This window comes from Haliotis rubra, unplaced genomic scaffold (genome assembly GCF_003918875.1).
Source record: "Haliotis rubra isolate DU_JTF1 unplaced genomic scaffold, ASM391887v1 Scf608, whole genome shotgun sequence".
Classification (NCBI taxonomy): Eukaryota; Metazoa; Mollusca; class Gastropoda; order Lepetellida; family Haliotidae; genus Haliotis; species Haliotis rubra.
The window spans coordinates 410,787-429,560 of record NW_025767311.1 but is presented as its reverse complement, the minus strand read 5'-3'; the positions used below and the strand labels follow the sequence as shown (position 1 = coordinate 429,560).

At 44.0% G+C, this 18,774-nt stretch overlaps 1 protein-coding gene across 2 annotated transcripts in view; it reads left to right on the top strand.

Annotated features, from left to right (window-relative positions):
• Positions 1 to 11,578: 11,578 nt before the first annotated feature.
• LOC124255749 (baculoviral IAP repeat-containing protein 7-A-like) overlaps positions 11,579 to 18,774 on the top strand; it is a 29,603-nt gene continuing 22,407 nt past the window's right edge. Inside the window, exon 1 of one of the 2 annotated variants that reach the window (XM_046689654.1) lies at positions 11,579 to 11,671. The gene's annotated coding sequence lies outside the window, so the exon portion shown is untranslated. Of the gene's footprint in view, positions 11,672 to 17,956; positions 18,068 to 18,774 lie in introns of those variants that run through there. The other variant, XM_046689653.1, reaches the window with a different exon arrangement.

The window sequence follows — 18,774 nt, the reverse complement described above, 5'->3', positions numbered from 1 at the left end:
TACGACATAAGGCACAGACATTTGGTTCTTGTGGTTGCCGAATTTTAGGATATTGTCACCTTCCTTAGGCATGTCGACTCGTATGGCCGTCTGCCCCACACCTTGGCAATCCTCCTGGTGGGATTCTAATAAATCAGCTCGGCTGAAACCGTGCAGGCATCGCACACAAAAGTGTTTTTCCCAACGTGTTTCGACTGGTCGTGCAACAACCGACAGAGATGTTTTATCCACGTGTAGTGATACTTTTCACCTCGTTGGATCATGAATATATTGATAACGCGGTGGGATCCCCCCAACGGACTGACCCTGTGTACTATTGTTGTGTTGCCTTCGTGCCCTAATACGTTTATGGCTATATCGTTCTGTTTTTCTATTTTAGTGATCTGAGATATGGGGGTGGGTTCATCTATACCACCCCAGTTGAGCCCATCGTCTTGGGGATAGCTAGAAAGCCTGTTCGAATTAGTGTCAGCTGGAAACAAGGCTGACCTGATAGCTACCCTCAGACAATCGTCTCCTCTATTCTTGACGTTTACCATGGCCTGTTTTTTCTTATAGTAGGGGGGCAAGTCTAGGTATGATCCGCCTCTGAACGGCACATAGTTAGCTATGTCTAGATAGACATTATCGATTTTATCAACAACCCACCCGGACCCCAAGTGTGTGTAGCGTTCTAGGTATTCTCGTATCTGCTGAAAACTGGTATCGATTGATGCGTCTATGGTCTCTGTGTGAGTGACGATTTCTTGTTTACCTCGGAAGTAAGGCTGAACGTACTCAGTGACCCCAGCGGGGGTTCCCCCTACCTGCTTATCGAGTGACATTTTCACTGTGATCTGAAACTTTATACTTCCCAGATTGTTTAGTTCCTGGTTGACTTTATCAGCTATCAGAGGCTTGATATCTGTGATGTCTATGTTCCTATCAACATGCATGCGCCAGCCTCTTAAATAGTTACCTACAGCGCGCTCAGTGGGTATGAACTGTAGGTCAATAGCTCTATTCTGCCGTAATAGTTCTACAAGCTGTGGTGTCCTCATACGGGAATATCCACCTAACCCCAAATTGCGTACCTCGGCTTTTAATTGTTTAATAGTGGCAAGGTTTTGCTACGGGGTCATGTGATAACAATGCGACTAACCCGGCTCTCCCCAGGTGGGAATAACCTGTGAACCCAAGCTGTTTTGCTTGGACTTTTAATTGTTTTACCGTGGGAGGGGCTTGCAGGCCTAGTAGCCTCAACAAAGCTGGTTTCCGCATTTTTGAATAACCAATTACACCCCTCTGTCTCGCGATCTGCTTGAGCTCACGAATAGTGGTCATAGTTGCGTACACACCTAAGTATATCAATCTCTAATTGGACCGCCGGCAAGGGCCAACCTTGATAAAAAATATTGTGAGGCGCTCAGAGGGTTATATCCTCTCCGTCACCCCAATCAGCTATACTTAGATGGACCGTTTCGATCCAGTACTTACACTGGTGGATATAGTATTCCTTGAAGTTATGCAGGTATTCCTGTATACTTGTAAAACAATTTATCTGGTATTGAGTCATGATGCCCCGCCCACATGTGAAGGGGAGAGTATACTTAACACCCTCCTTAATCCATGCCACTTCCAATATGACCTGAAATCTGAAGCGTCCCCATAAGTTCAGTTCATCTTTGAGTATGTTTTTGACCAGAGATTCGATGTCCCTGGGCTCAATTTCCACAAACATAGTTATACCTAGGTGTTCATAGTCTCTAATTGGGGACTTATCCTGAGGAGGCGCCTACGTTCTTTTATGTAGGCCTTTTTATTCTCGTAGATGAGATGATGTCTGACTACGTTTGCTCCGTGAGCTTTGCATAGGCAGTAGTGCCCTTTAACCCCTATACTAAGGACAAGGGGAACTTTTGGGCTGAATTATCTGCCCTTGGTTTGTAACTGACCTGTAGACTGCCAAAGTCAGAATGACCCAACATGGGTCTCACCGTATTTATAGGTGTGAGAAAATGGTCACATGTCAGTTCTAGACCAATCAAATTACGAGATATTACGTCCCGTTACGTCCTTATTCTTTTGAGGGATCTACTTTCACAACATGAAACCACTGAAATAAAGAGGAAGGCGAATTATCTCAGGAGGTAATCAGGTAGGAAAATGACTATTTTTACCAACCAATTAATTATGTGTAATTAATTCATTAATTGCCTTCCAATATCATAAGATCAACAATTGCGTCTCTCTACGTCTTGCTACGTCCTTGCTGCCTGCTGAGGGGACGTAATATCAACAAGTAGCATCGGCTGGGAATTATGATGGACAATTCAAAGAGGAAGATTACAGATGTCAGGAGGCAATTGGAGTTTATCTGACACATAAGATGTTTAAAAACATGACTCAGCCCCTTATGCAATTAGACAGTGGCACTGGAAGTCATATTTATGAAAAACACGTTCATAAATAATGATGCTGAACATCGCGTATGAATACAACAGTGAGAATCACATAGTTCCCGTTGTCAGAATTAACATCGGCTTTGAAACATGACCTGATACATCATCAAGTACAATTCTGGGTTCCTCTACGTAATTCACAAGATTACATAAACTTTACAATGCAAAACACTAAGCTGGAGTCAAAAGTAGCGGTAACCCCGTTCTAAATAGACTGGCTGTCACAAAGTTAAAATGGCGGGCGTCACCAAAACATGTAGCTCGGCCCTGATCACAAATTCACCAAAGAATGGATAATTAACGAGTGTCAAGGGATTATGATCAGTTTGTCGAAGGACAAGGTAAGATTAATCCATATCGGATAGTTAGTTTTCGTAACTAGACGCTTAGAGCGAGGAAATGTCAAAAAGTTACGGTCAATTCAAAACTAATTACACGGTAATTATAATAACAATTTCTGCACTGCCATAAACTATCAAAAAATACAGATGGGAAATACCTAACAGATATGTCATGATGCCTAATCATTTACAAGCTTTTATAACTTATGAATTTTGCAATTAAAATGCAGGAGTATTATTTAAATCTTCGTGATGGCCATCACAATACCACACACAGAACATGTGTAGTTAGGGCTTCCCATGTGGAAACAACAGTACCCCTCAGTCCTGCATCTCCTACCACAGGCTTCTTTCTTCCCCATAAGTATGTATTCGCATCGGTATGGAGCAGGTCTCATCTTTAGCATACTTATATGAGTACTTAGTCTAATTGTTTTGCAACCAACGCAGTCGCTGCTATACCCAGCGCGATGAAGACCAGTTCATGGTCCATTTGCCCCTTGGATGGTGTGTAGTACTGAGCGAGTGTGGGCTTATTGAGTGGTTCCAGCTGTTTACCTGTTAGTAGGTAGTATTCTCTCGCTGCGTCGTCGACATCGTGGAATGTTTGAACGGCATGGTTCTCACGCCTGAGTTGTTCGTTAATGTAATCGATCCTCTGGAGACGTTTTTTAGCGAACTCGGATTGTGCCGCCTGTAATTTCTCAATAGCGAGGTCGTGCCTCTTACGCTCTGCCTGAATCTCAGCCGCGTGTGACTCTCATAGTTTCGAGAAGAGGAAATTACTCCCGGAAAATGCCAGGGCATTTACTAACGCCCCACCGACCATCATGGCAATCGTAGCCATCCTATATTTACTTCATAATATTTTCAGGTAGTATCCCTTGTTTTACTAGGATGTCCTTTGTGGCCATCGCCATACCAAGGTTCATTATGAGCATACCCATATCCTGCAGGTTGAAATCTAGCTTGATAGTCGGTTGTTTAAGCACCATTTTTGTCAACCGAGCGTACCCTACAGCTAGACTGGCGACCACGGTGGCGTGGTATGCGTCGTTGACGAACGTTTTCCCCTCAGACATTATGTATATGATATTAAAATATATATTTTATTGCATGATATGTGGGTTGACCTCTAATTGCGGGGGTTTCTGCTGGGGCCGTGTATATAACCATGAGATAGCCACGGCAGCAGTTACGCCTACAACCAACAATAGTCAAGTCGGGTTCACCATGATACTTTTATGTTGGTGACACCACCTTTTTTTACCGGCAGCTACTCTCTTAGGATTCTTCTGCCTGGTGACTGTAGGTGGGGTCTCCTCCTTGGGGGTTTCCCCCAGTTGCAGGGTCTCCTCCAGTTGAGGTGGGGTCTCCCCCAGTTGTGGGGTCTCCTCCTGTGCAGTATCCATCTATACTATTATTTGTATTTTTCCCATCCTTAAATTGGCAATGCTTTGCCGTGATAATCGCCGCCGTCACCGGGGCTAAAAACATACCGTATTTGTGGTACAGCATGCAGCTGATAGAGCTCAAGGCGTGTTAAATAAAAGGGTCTTTCTCAAGGTCTTCCCACAGGTAAAGTCGGCGTTTCTGGGGAATGGGAAGGAAGTATGACGCAATACCAGTGTATATCTGGGTCATAGCCGATCCTATAGTCTTCGTCATCTCGGCACCGAGTCTAGCCTCGTATCTCATGTACAGCTTATCGATTTCTTCGGCTGACATTTTGTGAATTTTATCGGGAGTGTACTCCCAAAAGTAATGTTTGGCTTTGCCACCAACAGCCAACGCCACCAGTCTCTCTCACTTGTCATCACTCTTATCATCACCCACTGGCACCAGTTGTTCGAGCAGTTCATCACACTCCATCTTATAATGTAACAAGCAAGTTTTAGTTTTAACTATATAATATACGGTATAGGCGAAACACAGAGAAATGAAGTTTAAGTTGCACACGACGAACACTTCAAAAACAACCATAACTATAACTATAACTGATAAGTGCTAAACGCTAAGCATTTGCTAAGCAATGCTAAGCTTTGCTAAGCTTTTGCTAAGCTTTTGCTAAGCATTGCTAAGCTAAAACACCCTATAGGCCACGGGTTGATCGGTCTTGAGCACGAGCTTAGCGTGTTTAGTTTCAGCGAGCTGTTTCTTCACACGTTCCCTATCATGTTTACTCATCACATCGTTCTCTCTCAAACACTCCTCGAACGAATCCCTATCCTTGCAGTGAAATAAGGCCACCCATCGCGTCTGCTCCCTGAGGTCTTTCAACACCGAGCTGAACTTCTGCGTTAGCACCCAGACGCTGTGATTTGCGTGTCGGCCGGAGAAGGCCAGGTACGATAGCATGTCTCTCTTTTTTGTTATCTCTCGATTAGCGCTGCAGTCGTCCAGTATGAACAGCTTCGATTCCCCTTTAAATTTCTTATGGTAAGCTTTCAACCAGTCCTGCAGACGTGTCCCCGGGTCGACTTTGTGTACGTCCGGGTCCGTCATCACCCAAGGTCTTTCTGTGTACGTTCTATTCATGCTCAGAGTAGGGCACATGATAACGATGTTGTCGAACACATCCTTGTAGTAACCCTCAACATATCCAGCATGAAAACGGTCTTCCCACAACCAGTCTGCCCGCACACTATGGCGCAGTGTGGGTCGCGGGGCAAATCAGCAGGCAGTGGCCTGCACCCATTAGATGGCTTGCCGCCATCAGTAGATGGCCTGCACGAATCTCCCATTGTCAATATTAAGTTGCGCGTCCATAATAACGTACAGATATAATTTCAACTTGCCCGCGGGTTGAGCCTTCTTGGTGATGTGGATGGTTATCCCCTGGCTTCCATTGTCTATGCGGCGACCGCTACCATGCAGTTTATCGTCATCCGTGGATCGCATGTCCAACCATAGCGCGTACTTGGTGGTCAAGTATTCACCGATATGCACGGAGGATAGGTCCAGGTCTTTGGTTATGTATGGGTGTTGTTTGATGGCCGGTAGCTTTTTTATCTCATCCCACTGCTGGTATGCCCTCATACCATGACTGAACAACTGGTTGGGCACGCCCTCGATGGTCACGTCCACCTTTTCAATCTCGGGGTTGAAAAAATTCTCGCTGTCCCTCCGGAATGGCTCATAATCCTCCACGGGGACGACCAGGATGCCTTTCATCGATCGCGCCGGCACATTTAGGTTGATATTCCACACAGTGTCGCTCTTATCCCGCACGACTGATCTATGCCTTAGTATGCGATCGTACAGGATGGCCACCTTCCCCGAGTACTGGCTTAGAACCTGCCTGGCCAGCTCCGGGCTAGTGACCATGTCGAACTCCAGAGAGGTGTTGTCTATGGTGTAACTGGCCTCATCACCAATCGGCGTACGCACTAGTTTGCTGTAGTCGTTAAACGTTAGCTTGTATTCAAGCCTATCACCCAGCGCGGCCTGGTAAAACGGCGCGTGTCCCGTGAGCAACTCGAAGTCGAGCGGCACGCAGAACCTGTTCCCATACGCTTGCGCGATGACCTTGTCACCGTCCGAGATCTTGTCTAACTGGTCTGCCGTGAAGCCATACCCCATGCGCAACCGGGTCGATTTGCTGATACCTTGATACACGTCATTGACACGTTCTCCCTCGCTTTTCCAGAGCAGTGAAACACGTCGCTGTCATCGATGCTCAGCTGATTTTGATAGTGGTTTTCTTGATGATGGCTCGACCTACGTTCCGCACTAGCTCGCGTTTGTTGTTGTCAGAGGCCAGCGTGAGGTTGAATGCCTGGTACAATGAGGTCATTCTCGCCAAGGTTTGGGAATCTAACCAGCAGCGTTTGGTTCTGGTCTATCTTGCTGGGATTGTTGGTGATGGTCACCGACTGGCGCACCGCTCTGACGCCTAGAGGCTCTCTTGATCTTCTGAAAGGATCTAGTTTTCTACCATACATTGTTATATAAATGAAATATATAAGTTTTAATACTAAATAATGGCTGAGTACATACCTATGGATGATATGTGGGATGATAGTGCCCAGGCGTTCGAGGATGACACCACATTCACGCAAGGCAACGAACTCGTGAAGCAGGCCGTCAACGGGTTTTACGATGCTTTAAAAGGGGATAAAAATTACGTAGAGCCGTGGGGGCGAGACCATTACAAGTTTTTTGTCGATGGCAAGGGCACGCTGCAATTGAGGGATCGCCCGGAGATCGATCTCATGAATAAGCGCACGAGAGAACCGCTTGCCTTATCAACACTCGGCAGTAGCCATGGGGGTGACTTTATCCGCGATGAACTAGGCTTCATAGATTACGGGGGCGCACGGCCTAAGCTTCCTCAGGAGGCCGTTCAAGATCTGCAAGACGTCAGGGGCGCCACATCGGATCAAGACATGACTGATAACATTGAAAAGCTGTTGGCCACCTACCATAACAAACCCTTACCCGGGTTCGAATTTACCGTTCGGGAACTGCGGGGGCTGGACAAGGCCATGCAAACCATTCGCGGACATCTCGTGAACAACACTGCCAAACTGGACGCGATAGACGTCCACATCGCCCATGAAAAGGTCAAACTCGGTGAAACGGACGACGAGTCTCTGAAAGCCACCATCGAGGAACGAATACGTAATTTGGAAGAGGAAAGGAAGACCCGGCTGGAAACGGCATCCTCCTTCCGAGACCAGCTTCGATCCCAGGTCAGCCGTGCGCGGGAAACCGTTGATCGAGTCCTCTACCAAGACACCACGTTAGCTGACAGGATTCGGATCCTGTTCCAGGAGCAAGGGATCACCATCGCCAGCATTCTGACTGCATTGGGCTTCATCATATCAACCCTGGTGGTGTCATTGACAGGGGGTACCCCCACGCCTACCGGCGACAGTGGTACACCAACACCCACAGGTGGCGTCAAAGACTGGATAAAAAAACACCTGAAATCCCTCGGGGAAGCCCTGGCTAAACTGGCTGGTAAGGCCGCCGAAGCCCTACCCAGCATCCTGGGTAGCATCGTCTCGTGGCTGCTGAGCGCTCTGGCTAAAACTGCCATGTGGTTTGGTCAAAACCTGTGGGCAGCCATCGTCGCCGTGGTGGGTTTGGTGTACGTAGCGGCTAAGGAATTTTTAACCAAATAAGTCCCAAACCGACCGCTATCCCGCCAACCACCAGGGCTGTTTTATGATCGATGTGCTGCTGATTGGACGCCTGCTGTTGGGGCTGTGGGGGTGTGGGGTGAACCCTGGGCTCTGGCGGTGGTACGACTATACCCGTTTCATCGGTCGTGGGTGGTGTTACGTGGGGGACGTTGACATCGGGGTTGACACCCAACTTTTGGCCTGCCGTGGCTACGACGATTTTGTTGTTGTAGCCCACCACTTTGTTGATTCTCAGTCGCATGTCGCTTGGATCCATGTACAGTCCCACGTCGAACACGTAGTCGACTTTCGACCGGGCATATTCCAACATGTCTTGGTATCATCGGATGGCACTCGGCAGATCGACCGGGCCGGAAATGGCATCCTCGACGTTGGACACGAACTGTTTCTGAGCGTCGTAAGCAGTCCCCTTGCCGAGGATGTTGGAACGCATTTGATTCTGAGCACCCAGCACAGCCCACATGTACGTTCGAATCGAGTCGTTCAAGCGTTCAATGCCAGCACGAATAAACCCTTTCGATGTATCCAGCATGAACTTTTTCCAGTCATCCGCGGGCACCTGCTCGAACCTCCAGACTCGGTAATCCTTGCTGTTGTCGAAAGCCATGTAACGGTCATCCCACTCGTTGGTTGTGAGGTGATGATACGACTTGTATCCCCATTCTTTCAACTTCTCGCTGGCTTCCACGAGGGGCATATTGTGAACGATGGGGATACCCAACCCGTGGTTCGGGCCCGGCAAACGCCAATCCGTCTTCGGGTTTAGTTCAAATTCGTTGCAAATACGTTCGTAGGCCCGTCTATCGTACTGGTTGTTTACTGGGTTCCACGCCTTTTCCTGTGGGAGCGGGGCGCTGATCTCATTGAGGATACGTCTGACCTGGTAGTACACGTCAAATGTGAACACAGACTGACTCAGCGGTCCACGCCGAGTGTCGGTCAATGTCACACCACACCCCGTTGTAGCGCACCACACGGCGAAGTTGAGTTGATTCTGCCAGAACTGCATCGGTTTGTTGAACCAAGCATGAACTACCTTAGCGTTAGTCACCGAAAACTTATACTGGTCGAACACATCTATGAACTGGGCGTCGAAATACAGCCCATCAGCGACTACGATCTTCATGTGGGGGAAATCTATGTCCAGTTTAGGGTAAAACACTCCAGGGGAGTACATTTTAAAACTATTATATGATGAGCATATATACTCTAACATGTACATAACACTTCCAGGAATAACGAGCGGCGAGGCCGTTCAGCTGACGCACGCGATCGATAACACGTCGGGTCAACTCGAAGAAGCACTGTGCGATATCACCTACCTACCGCGATGGACTAAAATCAACGCCAGCAACAATAAGCTGTTCGTCAGTGGGGCTCACAGCCAGATAACTGACGGCTACTACAGCGTGTGCTCTCTAAGCGACGAGGTCTTCAAACCCCTGGGAGCCGAACTCAAGATTAACGACTCAAACGGCACAGTGGTGTTAATCGACAACGGAAGAAACTCCTTGAGACTGGGTCGACCATTGGCGAGGACACTCGGGATACCGCCTGATGAGATAAAACCAACAACTACCGTCACAGGCACGAAGTTACCCGACCTAGTACCGTACCGAGAGCTGTGCATTCATCTCGACCAGCTGAGCACAACGGACAACATTCAAGGGGGTCACCCTTCCACGATACTGAGAGCAGTACCGGTGAAAACGGAGAAATACAACGACGGTAGAACCGAGTCGTTTTCACCGCGGCAGTATAAGAGGTTAACTCAGGGCAACATCCCTGAGCTGATAATATCGGTGTTAGATATAAATCATAATCCCGTGAATATAGGATACCTCAGCATAACGCTGCACATAAAATGACCAGCGCACAAGGCCCTGGAATGAAGTTGAAAAAATGCATCAATGTGGGGATCTCCGACCTCGGGGACACACGTGGATTCGACGACCCCGGAGTAGATGGAAAATTGTACGCCTTGCAACTGAAAAACAACATTTACAAACGCGTTGAAGTCCACTCCGGTGGAGCCCTAGGTGATATAATAGATACCTCAAGAGCGGCCGTCAACACTCGGTACACCCTAGTCAACACCGGTGATGATAAATGGATAATATACCCATCGTTCGGAGGCAAACTGTTCGACTTAGACGATGTTGAGAGCACTACCGTCGCCCGAAACAAGCCATATACGCTCGTCTTCACCGAAGATGACAAGTGGGTGTTGTTACCCGATAAAAGCTACTGGTTTCTCAATATTAGGCTCTGCTCCCCCTACGTGTTGACGGATAACAAAGACAACTACCTAAACAAAGTCGTGAACAATGGAACCCTGCTCGTGGCTTACGTCCCGGCTCAGAGGCGTAGCGTAATCATCAGCCCAGTTGCCAGTATGGCAGCCCACATGCTATCGAGTAAACCGGGAGTGCAAGACGTGACATTGCAGTTGGTGTCTGAATTTGCTGGCGTGGTCAACATCCTGACGAGCCTACCGGGTAACGCCACTCTGATCATCAAAGTCTACCTAGGGGAACCATCGTGAAAATCGTGAAGGGGATCAAACTCGGGTGGGCGAAACGACACCAGTATCACGTTTGCACCGTTTACGTGCGGGTGGGTGTCGACTCCAAAACCAGTCTGCAGGGAGTCACAGTGATCGTGGAAGACACGATATCACTAACCAAGATCTTCCTACCCGACAACATACACTTCATGGGGTTGAAGTTAACCCCTGAACTATTATCAGAAAACCAGTTGGAAACTATATCGTAATAGTATTATAGCAATGACCAGTCTCATTAACCAGTTCAAACGATGACCTACTACTATTCAGCCGATCCGACTTTTCTCATGTGAAGTTGAATGATTTGGTCTCATTGTACTAAGTTGCGCAACCCAGTCAGCAGGAAACGGGACTGTAGTGTAATCAATGCTTTGACTTGCTGCTCAGTTAATCACAGTTGTTGTTTTTTATTTCCACGTTTAGCCAAATCTAGGAGTTGCAGTAACAGGTAATCAATAAAGATATTCCAGCAGAGTGTTTATATTGTGATATATGTACATATAACCGGCGACACGAGAAATATTGAGAAATAGAGTTACTCTCAGCACAGCATCAGTACAGGTGGATTTGATGTGCTTCTAATATGTAGGTTCATCATACATATTTTAGAAACAATGTGACATATAAAACTCAGTATATATTTTGTTAATGACACAAAGACACCAAATTACGTAAATATTCAATTTTAGTGGAAAATAACCTGCATGATACGAGCGGTTGTGATGCAGCGTTGCCTCAACGTTGCAGAACAGTATACCTCAAACGCAGTATTTTCTAAATGCATCGATTGGCTTCAGTGTTTCCTGGAATATGTCCAATATGGGGGCGGTGGGGTAGCCCAGTGGTTAAAGCGTTGGCACGTCACGCTGAAGACCCGGGTTCGAATCCCCACATGGGTACAATTTGTGAAGCCCATTCCTGGTGTCCCCTGCCGTGATGTTGCTGGAATATTGCTAAAAGCGGCGTAAATACAAACTCAGTCAGTCAGTGAGTCAGTCAGGCCAATATGCGTGGTTGAGGTGATTTATACATCAGTGTTCTGTGCATCTGCGCAACCAGACAGCGCTGATATCATCACTGCGTGCCTGGAATACCTGCACCTGACACTTATCCTGGCTGTGATCAGAAAACGTGTATGTGTCGGAACTTGTTAACTGTCCAGTACATGAACAGGTGAGTTGCCCGCTATTTATATACATCTAAAGGACTCCTTAAATCAGCTTCTCTAAATGTAGCCAAAAGCCGCGATTGAGTCCTACAGTCGAGACGGGACCCCATCGCATCTCTCGGCTACTCTAAATGTCGATCAATACTGGAGGTTACATCGACCGCAAAATGTTGTCTGATAATGTATGTGGAAGGATTCACAGTACATATCTACGTCTCCCATGTCAATACGATTAGGTACCGACCTTGTTCGACCAACAGTACCTCAGGTCATGTTTTATTTTGTAAAATGTCATCTACATGCGCTGTTATTGCCGTATCGATAGTTATCCTTTCAGTGTATGAGCCTCTATTTTTTTCAATATGAACCTGCTAACTGTCTCTTTAGAGACGATGGTATGTCAGACCACAGGCAAACTGTAGCGCAAATAGGGTTGCGCAGCAGAGAGAAAATGACCAGTCTTCTTATATGCGAGCGAAGCAAGCAAAGGTTGGCAACGTACTTCCCTCGCTTCGGTTCGAAAAATATTTTTCATGTCAAAATATATGATCGCCACCATCAAGGGTAAACACCCATTTCCTCGCCGGGTGGTGCTCTCAGATTTCCAATATATATTCAGAGACTAAGCCTTAGTCTAACTCAAGGTAAGTGAGAAGCTGCTCAACGAGGTCAGACTTCAGGGTACGAAGTCAGGAGTCTATACTATGAGTAGTTTCCTCTTGCGGGCGGGTACTCGTGGGTGGCTCCCTTCAGTTATAGATTGTTGACCTTTGATCAATTTCACAACTTCATGGCTGTTTGGATGGGTTTTCGCTGCTGCTCTGTTGATGTGGTGATGCCATCCTTCGAGATGATTATTGGTCCATTGGCCAGTATTCCCAGAATATTCCACGAGATGATTATTGGTCCATTGGCCAGTATTCCCAGAATATTCCACGAGATGATTATTGGTCCATTGGCCAGTATTCCCAGAATATTCCACGAGATGATTATTGGTCCATTGGCCAGTATTCCCAGAATATTCCACGAGATTATTATTGGTCCATTGGCCAGTATTCCCAGAATATTCCACGAGATTATTATTGGTCCATCGGCCAGTATTCCCAGAATATTTCACGTGTCATGGGTCCATGGTGCATAAGATTATTGAGCGGGGAAATTTGATGCATCAGTGAATACTTGATTGAGTTATTTCCCATATTCATATTTGTTATTGCTCAAGCATTGTATACCGTATAGAATGAAAGCTTGGAATGTTGCTATAACTCACAAATCGATTGTTAGCCCAGCACTTTGTGTTACAAGCATGAAACTTGGCATGACTGTAGCTTATACCATTCTAACTGAATAAAGATCGAGAGGCCTCGCAGATGTTTTTTAATATTTTCCATAATTTGGGGGGAAAAAGTGAAAAAAAAATCATTTTTTTATACTATTTTTGTTATAACTTTTTACAAAATTCTCCAATTCTCATAACTCATTTATCAAATTGTAGGAAATTCATAGCTGGTCATTTTCCATCTATACATGTCTTTTTATCTTTAACAGTTAGGTCTACGGAAGTCAATTTATATCACGACTACCCGAAAATGGGAAAATTGGCGGCCATATAGAGTACATAAATAAAATAAGTATGAGATCATCCCATGATCTAAAATATTTTTATCATTTCTTTGCAAATTCAATACGAAAAGCCTCACAGATTGTGGGAAAATTGAATTTTCCCAAAAATGTTATTTTAACTCAATTTTAAATCCTCATGAATTATGTATCTAGAATATTGTGAGAACAGATGAGAGTTTATTTTAAAGAATATATCATTAGATTTACTTACATGTATAATGTATGAGCTTGGTTGGCTATAGATCACTTATAAAAACTTAAATAATGATTCGATTGTGACCATTTATAGCTCATTTTGTAGGGAAATCATCTCGCTTTTGATCCGTATGCCTCGACGGGGCATTTAAAATAGTTTACGTGGTGAAATCTAACTTTGATTGAGGAGGGGATGGTTCCGTCGTTACATCCCTTTCCTTTTATATAGTACTAGGGTAGGGTCTATGTACCTATATGTCTTTCTAACGCTGTTTCTAAGCGTGACACGTCCCTGTGCACTTGAAAGATTGCCTCCTGGGCAATACTGACGGTCTTCAGACCTCCCCATACACTCCCCGTGGCTACCTTTACTTGTACCGTTTCTTTGGACGCCAGCTGGACTGTCAATTTTAACTCTCGGAGTTACGGGTGTTGAAGTGTATTGAAGGGCTAGAAAGCGTTCAAAACCCAGGCAGAACACGTTTTCGACACGAGAGCGGTTCGGGGAAATGCAGCCGGGGTCATGCACCTTTTAAGTAGTTCCCACAGAAGATATAGTTCTCTCTTTAACTGCCCGTAGCTCCGCCGTCCTTGGGTCTACGGTCCAAACGATTAGTGTTCTGGAATTGCCGTGATCCTAGCTATCTGACGTATGTGCATATACTGCTCTTGTGAAACAACCATATAATTTATGTGTGTATGTAGTGCATTTGTTAAACACCCATTACAAAATTTGAAATAAAACTCATATCTGACTGTACTTACAATGTTTATTGATGCAAACCTTTTCTCGACGCTGTATGGCTAGGATAATGCCGATGTAATGTAAAGGTCAATTCAAGGGCAAGTATTTCTTTGGGCATTGAATGACGTTTCAGCTCAGATTTGACAGCTCCTTGTCATTGTCAGTTACATCTGTCGGTGAAATTCACATCGTCTCCCATATCTGCACGTGGACCACGCTTTGCAGTGGTAGTCTCGCATATACTATAAGAGATATTACTGGTAAATGTTGCAGACTTTGTTGTGGTCAAAAAGTCAAGTGTATTCTTCTCACAGTAAACAAACAAACTGCTGGAGAGATCACATCCTGGCAATTCCAGAACACTAATTGTTTTGACTGTAGACCTAAGAACAACGGAGTTACGACCTGTTAAAGAGGGAACTATTTCTGTGGGCACTGGAAAGCCAGGAAGCGGTAATTGTGGCTAGATTTTACTGTCGCTTCCAGTGAGATGAGAACTAACTGAAGGAAGCGACAGTACAATCTAGCAACACTCGCCGCTTCCTTCAGTTAGTTATCTCACAACTGACAAAATGCGAAAATGCAAATGTCTCTCCCTGTTTGTGGCGTAACTATTGAGTTTTACATAATAATAATGTGAAGCAAAGATGTTCCACATTCAATTATCTACAGTGTGGTACCTTGAAACACGTAATTCATTGTGTTTTCGCAGAGCTGTGACATTTTTATGAACCCTATCAAAATGCGTCTTAGAAAATTCACCGACTTCCAAGGGTGATAACTCCACAACTATTCAAGTAATCGATATGCTTTGAACGAGCTAAGTAGTCCGGAGTGTGGGCTTTACAACGATATATCAAACACGATTGTACTATATGCCGTTCAGGAGGAGGAGATTTTTAAACACAGGCACCGTTAAACCGGAAAAATCGACAAAAAATAAGTTTTTCCAAAATTGCGGAAAATTTCTTCTGCTGCTAAACTTATTTTATGCGTTGAACGGATGGAGAATGACGTTGTCTACATTGAGTGAAACTTATCTCTTATAGTTTTGGTGATATTGAGATTGAAAATTTTGCAATATTTTGACATTTTGGGTTATCTGCCCTTACCGGAAGCCGGAAGTTTTTCGACTATGTATCAATTTCAGCATACAGGCTATCGTCCCTGAAAGTTTCATGAAAATCGTCCCAGAGGTTAGGTCAGAGCTGTGACATTTTTATAAACTCTATAAAAATGCGTTTGACAAAATTGACCAACTTCCAAGGGTAATAACTCCGACACTATTCTAGATATCGAGATTCCTTGAACAAATTAAGGTGTCCAGAGTATAGGCTTTCCAACAGTGTATCGAACGCGATTGTACTATTTGCCATTCATGAGAAGAAGATTGTTAAACACAGGCACCGTCAAAACGTGCGGAAATGTGCAAACTCGCCAAGTTTGTGCTTGTGCCGTAATGGAGACGTAAGTATTGATTTGTACATAACCATAATGTGAGGCAAAAATGTTTCCTATTCAATTACCTACAAGTAGGTACTGAGGGCAATGGAATCCATTGATTTTTCGCAGAGTTGTGACCCTTTTTTTAACCCTATGAAAATGCGTCTTAGAAACATTCACCAACTTCCAAGGGCGATAACTCCAAAACAATTCAAGATATCAACATGCCTTGAACAAATTAAGGTATACAGAGTATAGGCTTTCCAACGGTGTATCGAACGCGATTGTACTATATGCCGTTCTGGAGAAGAAGATTTTTAAAGACAGGCACCGTCAAAACATGTAAAATCGGCAAAAAATTCAGTTTTTTCAAAATTGCGGAAAATCTTTCTTACAATTTTCTTCCGCTATGCCTTGAAGCAATGGAGCATGATGTTGTCTACATTGAGTGACAATTTTGTCAATATATCTAATAGATAATCAAGCTAGATACAATAACACATGATTGAGTAACCTACCATAGATTAATGAGATGAAATATGTTTGCGTTGATTTTGATAAGTTTTCATAGGTGATCTATAGCCAACCAAGCTCATACATTATATATGTAAGTTAATATAATGATATATTCTTTAAAAATAAACTTTCGTCTGTTCTCACAATATTCTAGATACATAATTCATGAGGATTTAAAATTGAGTTAAAATAACATATTTTGGAAAATTCAATTTTTCCCCAAATATGAAAGATTGCCACAATCTGTGAGAGGCTTCTCGTATTGAATTTGCAAAGAAATGATAAAATATTTTAGATCATGGGATGATCTCATACTTATTTAATGATGTACTCTATATGGCCGCCAATTTCCCCATTTTCGGTAGTCGTGATATAAATTGACTTCCGTAGACCTAACTGTTAAAGATAAAAAGACATGTATAGATGGAAAATGACCAGCTATGGATTTCCTACTATTTGATATATATGACTTATGAGAATTGGAGAATTTTGTAAAAAGTTATAACAAAAATAGTATAAAAAAAATGATTTTTTTTTCACTTTTTCCCCCCAAATTATGGAAATATTAAAAACATCTGCGAGGCCTCTCGATCTTTATTCAGTTAGAATGGTATAAGCTACAATCATGCCAAATTTTATGCTTTTGACACAAAGTGCACAATTTGATCACTCATCTTCTCCGCTTGGCTATGTGTGCTGAAAAGGTCTGTTGTGTTTGTGCATGTCGCAACGAACGTCATTTCTATAATAACCTGCGCTGCGCTGGATGTATAAATAGATCCTTGTTCATCCTTGTTCACTACGTGTTCACTCGCGACATGAACCGAGTATTGCGTGGCGCTTATGTGTGTATAACCAATCAACGTCGGACTACACACATTCATATGTAACAGAACGTGACGTAGATCCTATATATACCTACCGAATCATATATCTCCATCTCCAAATCATGATCATCGTCGTGCGAGTCTAATCTACAATAGTCAAGCTTATATGCGTTAAATGACGTAATTTTTCTGGGATCTTTCGAATATCTCGTGTCTCGATCCTATATGAGGAAACATGCACACTGATATAAACGAATAAGGAAATACATGGAATTACAATGGTTGCTTCATTCCCAGAATTTCACATAAAGTGCAATACAAAGCATTCGAAGAAACCTGGAAAAGAGTATAGGAACACTTGTACTTTCTTGGCTATCCTCTATTCGTTTCCCTCAGTATATATAAACCGATCATTTGGCTTTCGTATCGAACACACACACACACACATAAAGATGGAGGTAAGCATTTGAGCCTGTTTGCCTAACTCGAAGAGTAGTAGCTAATTTCCAAATATGTTTAGATAATGCATCCACTCACTGAAGATTAATAGTTACATTGTTACATGTCGCTTTTTATTAAGTTGAAACTGTAATTTAACATGAACTCTAAGCGTGAACGAAATCGGTGTAAAACCAAACAAACAACAAAACAATGTGAAACCATTAACAATTGTATTCTAAAAATTAAGTTTACAAATAATTACAAATTACTGTAAATGAATCACTGGCAGGGCAAAGTAGAGTAGCAGTGTATACATGACAAAATAATACATGCAGTGATTAAAGTTACAGAGACAGTGATGGTAATATTTGTGATATTAAGATTAGTAATATCATAAGCTGATAGTATATCTGGTCCGACTGTTGGAAAGCTGGTTCACGGCTCCCTTTGCGTGCGCTAACGTTCAACAAAGCAATTGCGATATGCGAGACGGGGCCCAGCTTAGACTGTTGGTTGGTTATACGTATTTACCGCTGACGTCAATGATAAGTATTTACACACCTACAACATAAACGAAGAAGGTCTGGGAAGCCCAGGAATCTCGGGAAATGGTAAGTTCCAGTCCATTTGTCCTGGCCCCCTCCACAGACACAGGTCATACATCTCGCAACATTGTCGGTGTGACATTTATAGTAGTCGCCATGGCTGTAGTGTTGTGTACGTGTCTGACAGCAGTTGAAGGTCACAGTGTTGTCATGCCACACATATGGTAGTAGCAGTACATAGCTACCACGACGAAGAATATGCAGATGAGGATCACTATGAGTATCTTGATCCATTTTAAGGCCAATGTTTACATAGACTATACAATCTAACAATAACAAAAACCAATACGCAATGTAGTGAAACTAAATATAATTTGGGTCAGTAAAACACGGGCGGTTGCCTTCATTTCTATTCAAACTGAGTCAGAGTGTTGGGTGAATGCAAAATACGGAATGTCGTCTTTCTCCACCACAGGTGGTGTTCCAATTGTCGCCATATTGCGATATGCGAGATTGGGTCCAACTAGATCTATGTCGCCAGTATCGGTGAATGCAGATCTAGATCCTAGCCTAAACCAGGGATACTCTACAACAGGGATAGGTCACTCGCTTGCATTCTTTACCATTTGTACTAATTAACGTGTGCCTCGTCATGCTCCAACGCACACAGTGACTTGGTTCGGTCCCAGTGCAACTTCGGCTGCGTTTAACAGTACTTCAGCCAGTGTATTGTATCAGTCGGAGTTTTACAATGAATGAATGAATGAATTAAG